Source organism: Triticum urartu, chromosome 7, assembly GCF_003073215.2.
Source record: "Triticum urartu cultivar G1812 chromosome 7, Tu2.1, whole genome shotgun sequence".
NCBI lineage: Eukaryota > Viridiplantae > Streptophyta > Magnoliopsida > Poales > Poaceae > Triticum > Triticum urartu.
Genome location: NC_053028.1, coordinates 430364351 through 430371973, shown reverse-complemented (window position 1 = coordinate 430371973; position 7623 = coordinate 430364351).

The window sequence follows — 7623 nt, the reverse complement described above, 5'->3', positions numbered from 1 at the left end:
GAAAATATTACCGCATAGACAGTAGCCCCTGATGCTCTGTTTGGTTTTCACAAAGAAAAGCCGAATAGAGGATCAAATAATATCTGCAGGAGTCTAATATAAGTATGTCTGTATGCGTATGCAGGCTTCGCTGCTGACCTCTGCCGCACTGACTGCGGAGGTCGCCGCACTGACTGCGGAGGTCGCCACACTGAAGTAGAACCTCGAGCGGTCCGAGAAAGAGCTCAGCCTTACCAAGAGGCAGCTCGAGGAGAACAAAGGTAAGTAATACCTTGTCTATATATATATGTGGTTGCAAAATGATAGGGTCATCATGGATGTGCCTGGGGCCACGACCAAAGTGGCGACCCTGAAGCAAGCGCTGTCCGAGGCCGAAAACAAAGCGGCCAAGGAGCGCACCGAGCGGGAGAAATAGGAGGCACGGGTGGGCGAGGTGTAGTAAGAGCTCCAGGCTCTCGTGAAGAAGCACGAGACTTTGGAGCTTGACTCGAAGACGCGAGAGTCCGAGCTTGCCGCGGCCCTCGAGAGCACAAAGCGTGCCAAGGTTGAAGCCCAAAAGGCCCTCCAGGAAATTGAGGCGACGAGGAAGATAGCGGCGGGTAAGGCATTCATTATGCAAAGCAAGCATGTGAAAGTAAATTACTTGTTACTTACCCGAGTCCGGAGCTCTCCAGGAGCATTCGCAGATTTGCCCCGCAGCGTGTCAGATGCCGCAAAGTACTACCAGGCCGAGGAGGGAAGCTCGATGAAGAAGTTGTTCTCGTCTCAGTATACTGGGTCCGAACACCCGATGCCTGTGAGCGACTAGCTGAAGCAACTGGTCAAGCTGCACAAGGCGGCCGAACAGGCCATGAGGGGCCTATAGTCCGGATGTGGCCTGGCGACTCCCTTCCCAACAGCTACTTTGGCCTGGTGAGGCGGCTTGTGGATGCCTGCCCACGGCTGGAAGTCATAAAGCGGCCCGTCTGCATCAAAGGTGCACGCCAGGCTTTTGCCCGTGCGAAGGTGCACTGGGCCAAGATGGACGCCAGGAAGCTGGTGAAGGAGGGGCCGCCGCAGGGCAAGGAGCATCGCCACCCTGAAATGTATTATGAGGGTGTCTTGAAGGGTGCCCGTCTTGTGGTGGACGAGTGTGCGAAGGATGTAATTTTTGAATGAACTTGCTCGTGTGATCCTGTATTATGAAAACTTGTTCATGTGTGCTATGCAACGCTTGTTTGAATTTAAAATATTACCTTCTATGCGGCTATTTATCAAATATGAGAGATGGCCAGTCGTCGGCTTTTGCCCCCATGCCACGAGTGCTGGGGTGTTCGGGATAAATCTGAGCACTCTTTTTCCCATTGTTGGGTCCTTCGAGGGAGGTGCTCAACGCAACGAACAAGGCAATCAAACTATAATTCTTTATCACTCTCACTTAGCCATAGAAGTCTACAATTTTAAATTTTGGTGAAGCCCCTAGTATTCGGAAGGCCGAATTCGGGGTGCTATACACACCTAAGCCAGACAAAGCCGGCTCCTCGCCCTAAGCGGCATAAGTCTTTAGGGACTCGAGACCTCTCAAACAGCGACCAGCTCTCGCCTTATCATGACAGTCAGTTTTAGCTTTCTCTACTGAGGTGCTTGCCCATATGAACCGGGGCACAATCGCAGTATTTCTCCCAGTGCTACCTTAGCCGATATAGCGGAACGTAAGGTACCAAAACATGGGAGCCGGGCAAACCCAACTATTGACCCAAGACATGATTCGGAGCTGATGCATATAATGCTATAAGTTCGGGGTGCCCCACTGTCGAAAGTGTTTGGACTTCTCACACCGTATTATGGGGTACGCTTAAGCCCCTGGCATATTGGCCGTACCAGAGTGTACGGGTGCTGAATGTCATGAATGAACATATATATAAAAAGAATAGAGAATGCGGTAATAGTCTAGTGCTATGCATTGTTTATTAAAAAAGGTGCGTCGAAGCAGAATGATACAAGTAGTGCGATAAGCAAAAAGTAGGACTATTTGACATGTCCCCTCCAAGGGCAAGCTGAGGAATGGTATTTAAAGCAGGTATTTCACTCGTTATCAGAGACCACCTCAGAATTCCATGGTGCGACTTAGCTTTCTGCCTCCTTGGTTGTTGTATCGTGTGTCCGGCAATCGTACTGCCGGACGGGGTTTCCAGAGAGTAAAGTCCTGAAAGAGAGAAAAAACAACAAAGCGGGAAGCCCCTAGTGTGGTTGAGCCGCGTTTTGGGGTGTGCTATAGTCGTGCCCCCCACCTATGCCCATGGTATTTTCAATGCGTAATTATGTGGTTGAGCCGCGTTTGGGGGTGGCGCGGATTTCGCCGTTTGGCTGGGACTGGGGTGGGGGCCGCATTGCTATGCGAGCTCAGAACATGCCAGGCGGTCTTGTTGCAGATTACTTCGGGCGCGCTTGACGGTGTCCGGGTGTATAATCGCCGAACTGGTGGATTGCCTGAAGAGGCTGCTTTGTGCTTCTGCTGCGAGGGCCGCAGTGTGCTCCTCCGTGTGGAGAGAGCACTCTATGTTTCCATTGACTGTGATGACCCCCCGAGGTCCTGGCATCTTGAGCTTGAGGTGCATAATGCAGTACCGCATTGAATCTCGCAAATGCGGTTCGCCCGAGCAGTGTGTGATAGACACTGCGGAACGGGACTATATCAAAGATTAACTCCTCGCTTCGGAAGTTATCCAGGGATCCGAAGACCACTTCCAGTGTGACTGAGCCTATGCAATGGGCCTCTACACCTGGTATGACGCCTTAGAAGGTCGTTTTTGTGGGTTTGATCCTTGAGGGGTCTATACCCATTTTGCTCATTGTGTCCTGATAAAGCAGGTTCAGGCTGCTGCCGCCGTCCATAAGGACTCGAGTGAGGTGAAATCCGTCGATGATTGGGTCTAGGACCAGTGCGGCGAATCCGCCATGACGGATACTAGTGGGGTGGTCCCTGCGATCGAAGGTGATCGGACAGGAGGACCATGGGTTGAACTTTGGGGCGACTGGCTCCAAGGCATATACGTCCCTTAGCGCACGCTTCCGCTCCCTCTTGGGGATGTGGGTTGCGTATATCATGTTCACCGTCCACACTTGTGGGGGGAACCTCTTCTGTCCTCCGGTGTTCGGCGGCCGGGGCTCCTCCTCGTCATCGCTATGTAACCCCTTATCTTTGTTTTCGGCATTTAACTTGCCGGCCTGCTTGAACACCCAACATTCCCTGTTGGTGTGGTTGGTTGGCTTGTCGGGGGTGTCGTGTATTTGACACGAGCGATCGAGTATACGGTCTAAACTGGACGGGCCCGGAGTGCTTCTTTTGAATGGCTTTTTTCTGCTGACCGGGTTTAGAGCCTCTGAATCCGGCATTGACTGCCGTATCCTCAGTATTGTCACTGTTGATGCGGCGCTTGTGTTTGTTGCGACGTGACCTCCATTGCTATCCTTGGTATCCGAAGTACCATGGTTCTTTGATATACTATTGCTGCGAGCCAGCCAGCTGTCCTCTCCCGTGCAAAAGTGGGTCATGAGTGTCGTGAGGGTTGCCATAGATTTCGGCTTTTCCTGGCCAAGGTGCCGGGCGAGCCACTCATCGCGGATGTTGTGCTTAAAAGCTGCTAGGGCCTCTGCATCCGGACAGTCGATGATTTGATTTTTCTTTGTTAGGAACCGTGTCCAGAATTGCCTGGCCGATTCCTCTAGCTGCTGAATTATGTGGCTCAAGTCATCGGCATCTGGTGGTCGCACATAAGTGCCCTGGAAGTTGTCGAGGAATGCGGCTTCCAGATCTTCCCAGCAGCCAATGGATTTTGCTGGCAGGCTGTTGAGCCAATGCCAAGCTGGTCCTTTGAGCTTGAGTGGGAGGTATTTGATGGCGTGTAGATCGTCACCGCGGGCCATGTGGATGTGCAGGAGGAAGTCCTCGATCCATACCGCAGGATCTTTTGTACCATCGTATGATTCGATATTTACAGGTTTGAAACCCTCTGGGATTTAGTGATCCATTACTTCGTCTATGAAGCATAGGGGGTGTGCGGCGCCTCTGTACTGGGCCATGTCGTGATGCAGCTCAAATGAGTCTTGTCCACTATGTTCGGCCCGACCGGATTTACTTTTACTGTATCCGGCATGACGGTTATCGTCTCGCGTAGTGGCGCGCCCTCGTGATCCATAGATCGATCTTGCGTGTTTTGCTTTGTCCTCCAATACGTCTCGCAGGTCTAGCGTGTTTCCCCATGCCTTGACATTTTTATTTGAGTGGCGTCAGGGTGCGGGCTGAGCTTTTGGCTGAAATGCCTCTCTATCGCGGCCACGAGGTGGCCGATCAGCCGCGTCATACGCTGGAGATGTAGGTTTTAATGCTTCCTCCTCCAGTTGGGGTAGCAACCTGCGCTTTGGGTAACTCTTGGAGGGGCGTTCAAGTTCATATTCCTCGGCCGCAAGGACTTCAGTCCATATATCAGCTAGCAAATCTTGATCAGCTTGAAGCTGCTGTTGCTTTTTCTTAAGGCTATTTGCCGTGGCTATAAGCTGGCGCTTGAAGCGCTCTTGCTTGACGGGATCCTCAGGCACGACAAATTCGTCATCGTCGAGGCTTGCCTCGTCTTCGAAGGGAGGCATGTAATTATCATCCTCCACCCCTCCATCTGCCGCTCTCTCGGGAGGGCTGGCTTCTCCATCCTCCTGCTTTAAATCTTGCTGTAGGGGATTGTCATCATCTTCGGCACTGTCCGGAGTGCTATTATCTCCTGTGCCGGTATCACCGCTTTTGCTTTGGTGAGACTTAGAGCGGCGCTGCTGTCGTCGGCGCTTGGGTTGCTTCTTGGAGGGGTCATCCTCCGTTGTCCCGTCGCCATTGCCTTCTTTGGGTGTGTCCACCATGTATATATCATATGATGAGGTGGCTGTCCAGTGCCCTGTGGGCAGTGGTTCCTGTTCTTCTCCTGCATCGTCGTCCATACCATCGATGTCTTCGGAGTCGAAGTCGAGCATGTCGGTCAAATCGTCGACAGTGGCTACTAAGTGGGTGGTGGGTGGGCGGCGAATTTCTTCGTCATTCACATCCCAATCCTGCCGGACATAGTTCGGCCAGGACTCTCCTGACAAGGAGAGAGACCTTAATGAGTTCAGTATGTCGCCGAAGGGAGAGTGCTGAAAGATATCCGCGGAGGTGAACTCCATGATCGGCGCCCAGTCAGATTCGATAGGCACGAGCACAGGCGGTTCGGAGTTCGTGGCCGGGGAAGAATCCGACAGTTTGGCGTCATGGCTCTCGTGAAGGGTAAGGTCGATACTTGGCTCGATCGCCGCTGAGAATGCGGCCTCCGTGGCGGGCTCTATCCACCCGTCCATGGATGGCGCAATTGGCTCCGAATTGAGGGTCAGAGCGGTTGCCGGTGCGGTCTCCTGAACACTGTCTGATGGTAGAGCTAAATCATGCTCATCGTGACCGTGCGGCGCACTCGGTAGGGGCTCGAATCCGTTGAAGATCAAGTCTCTGCGGATGTCGGCCGTGTAGTTTAAGCTTCCAAACCTGACCTGGTGGCCAGGGGCGTAACTCTCGATCTGCTCCAGATGGCCAAGAGAGTTGGCCCACAGTGCGAAGCCGCCGAATACAAAGATCTGTCCGGGGAGAAAAGTCTCACCCTGGATTGCATCGCTATCGATGATCGAAGGAGCCATCAAGCCTAACGATGACGACACAGAGGAACTCTCAATGAAAGCACCAATGTCCGTGTCAAAACCGGCGGATCTCGGGTAGGGGGTCCCGAACTGTGCGTCTAAGGCGGATGGTAACAGGAGGCCGGGGACACGATGTTTACCCAGGTTCGGGCCCTATTGATGGAGGTAATACCCTACGTCCTGCTTGATTGTTCTTGATAATATGAGTTGTACAAGAGTTGATCTACCATGAGATCGAAGAGGCTAAACCCTAGAAGCTAGCCTAAGGTATGATTGTTGTTCTTGGTCCTACGGACTAAACCCTCCAGTTTATATAGACATCGGAGGGGGCTAGGGTTACACAAAGTCGGTTACAAGGAAGGAGATGTACATATCCGTATTGCCAAGCTTGCCTTCCACGCCATGGAGAGTCCCATCCGGACACGGGACGAAGTCTTCAATCTTGTATCTTCATAGTCCAATAGTATGGCCAAAGGATATAATCCGGCTGTCTGGATACCCCCTAATAAAGGACTCCCTCAGGCGGGGAACCCTGTGTTCACCCACATGTCGCCATGGCAACACTCCTTCATGTGAAGCCTCAGCCGCGGTGGCTAGTCGATCTCCAGCACCCTCGCGAACGCCCGGGGAAGACGAAGGAGGCGGTGCAGTGGCCCACGCAGCTGTAGGATAAACTCGAGCGTCGAGTCCCCGACGTGGCCACTCGGCGAAGCAGGAGGCAAAGGAGATGGCAACGGCGATGGAGGCGACGCAGGCGCCCCCCTTCCATGGCCGCCTCTGCATCGAACGCCTCGCCAACCGCAGCCCCGTCCAGCGGCCCCGCCACTAAAGAGCCCGCTCGAATCCGGCTCATTAAAGTGGCAGCAAGCGAGGCCGTCGACCGCCCACCCCACCCAATCAAAGGCACGTGAGTATCGACCCCCGCATGTCTTCCCGTATTCCAGGCGTTTTTCACCTACGCATGTGGCGTACGTGGCGTAAAGAGCAGGCGTAATGGGAAACGTGGAACGACGGTCCCGAGGCAGAGAGAGTAAATGAGCGGCGGCTCCGCCTTTTCGAGAGAACATGCAAGCCACCTCTTTACTGTTCACCACAGATGATGCAAGCATGCTGCGGTCATTCCGCGCACGACCCCCACGTCACGCATTCAACGCGGGTCGTGGGGAAGTGCGACGGGCGAGAAAGTTACAGCAGTAAAACTCGACCATGCATGACCGCGCACCGTTTTGGGCCTAGCCCAACAACGCGTCGCGCTTATGTATGGCCCAGGCCCCGGGGCTCCTGTCGGTGTACAAAAGTATGGGCTCTCTTTTGTACCCCTTTACTTGTGTGCGGACAGTAAGAGCCGCGCCTACGGCCATACCTAGCGGGGTAGAGGAAGCAGAAGCACAAGAATACCAGAGCAGCGCTGCAGCCAGGAGCACGAGACAACCAAAACAATGCCAAGACCAGAGACACAAAGAGAAGAGGGTGAGGTGGACTCCCCGGGCAAGGCCCTTGCCAGGGCGGCCTCCGCAGCCCTGGCAAGAGCCTTGCCGGGGCAACTTGCCCAATGCCAACAGAGCGCGCCACCCTTGAGCCCCAAGGGTTCCAACACCATCAACCACATTGGAACCAAGGCTCGGGAGGCACCTCCATGGAGGCATAGAGATCTTTGTGAAGATCATAAGCTCACAAGATCAGATGAGGACCAGAAGATAGCGATCCTCGGCAAGATCCTTGCCGCGGAAATCCACGAGACCCCCAGCAAGATCCTTGGCGGGGACGACCGCATTGCCCCGGCAAGACCCTTGCCGAGGACACCTGTAGGGCCACAGCCAGGCCCACGCCAGCCAAGGCCCCACCGCCGTTCCCATGCAGCTGCCAGTCCAACCAGCTAGGAAGGCACCTGCATGGCGACGCGCGGCCTCCAGGCCAACTTAGAAAGCACCTACG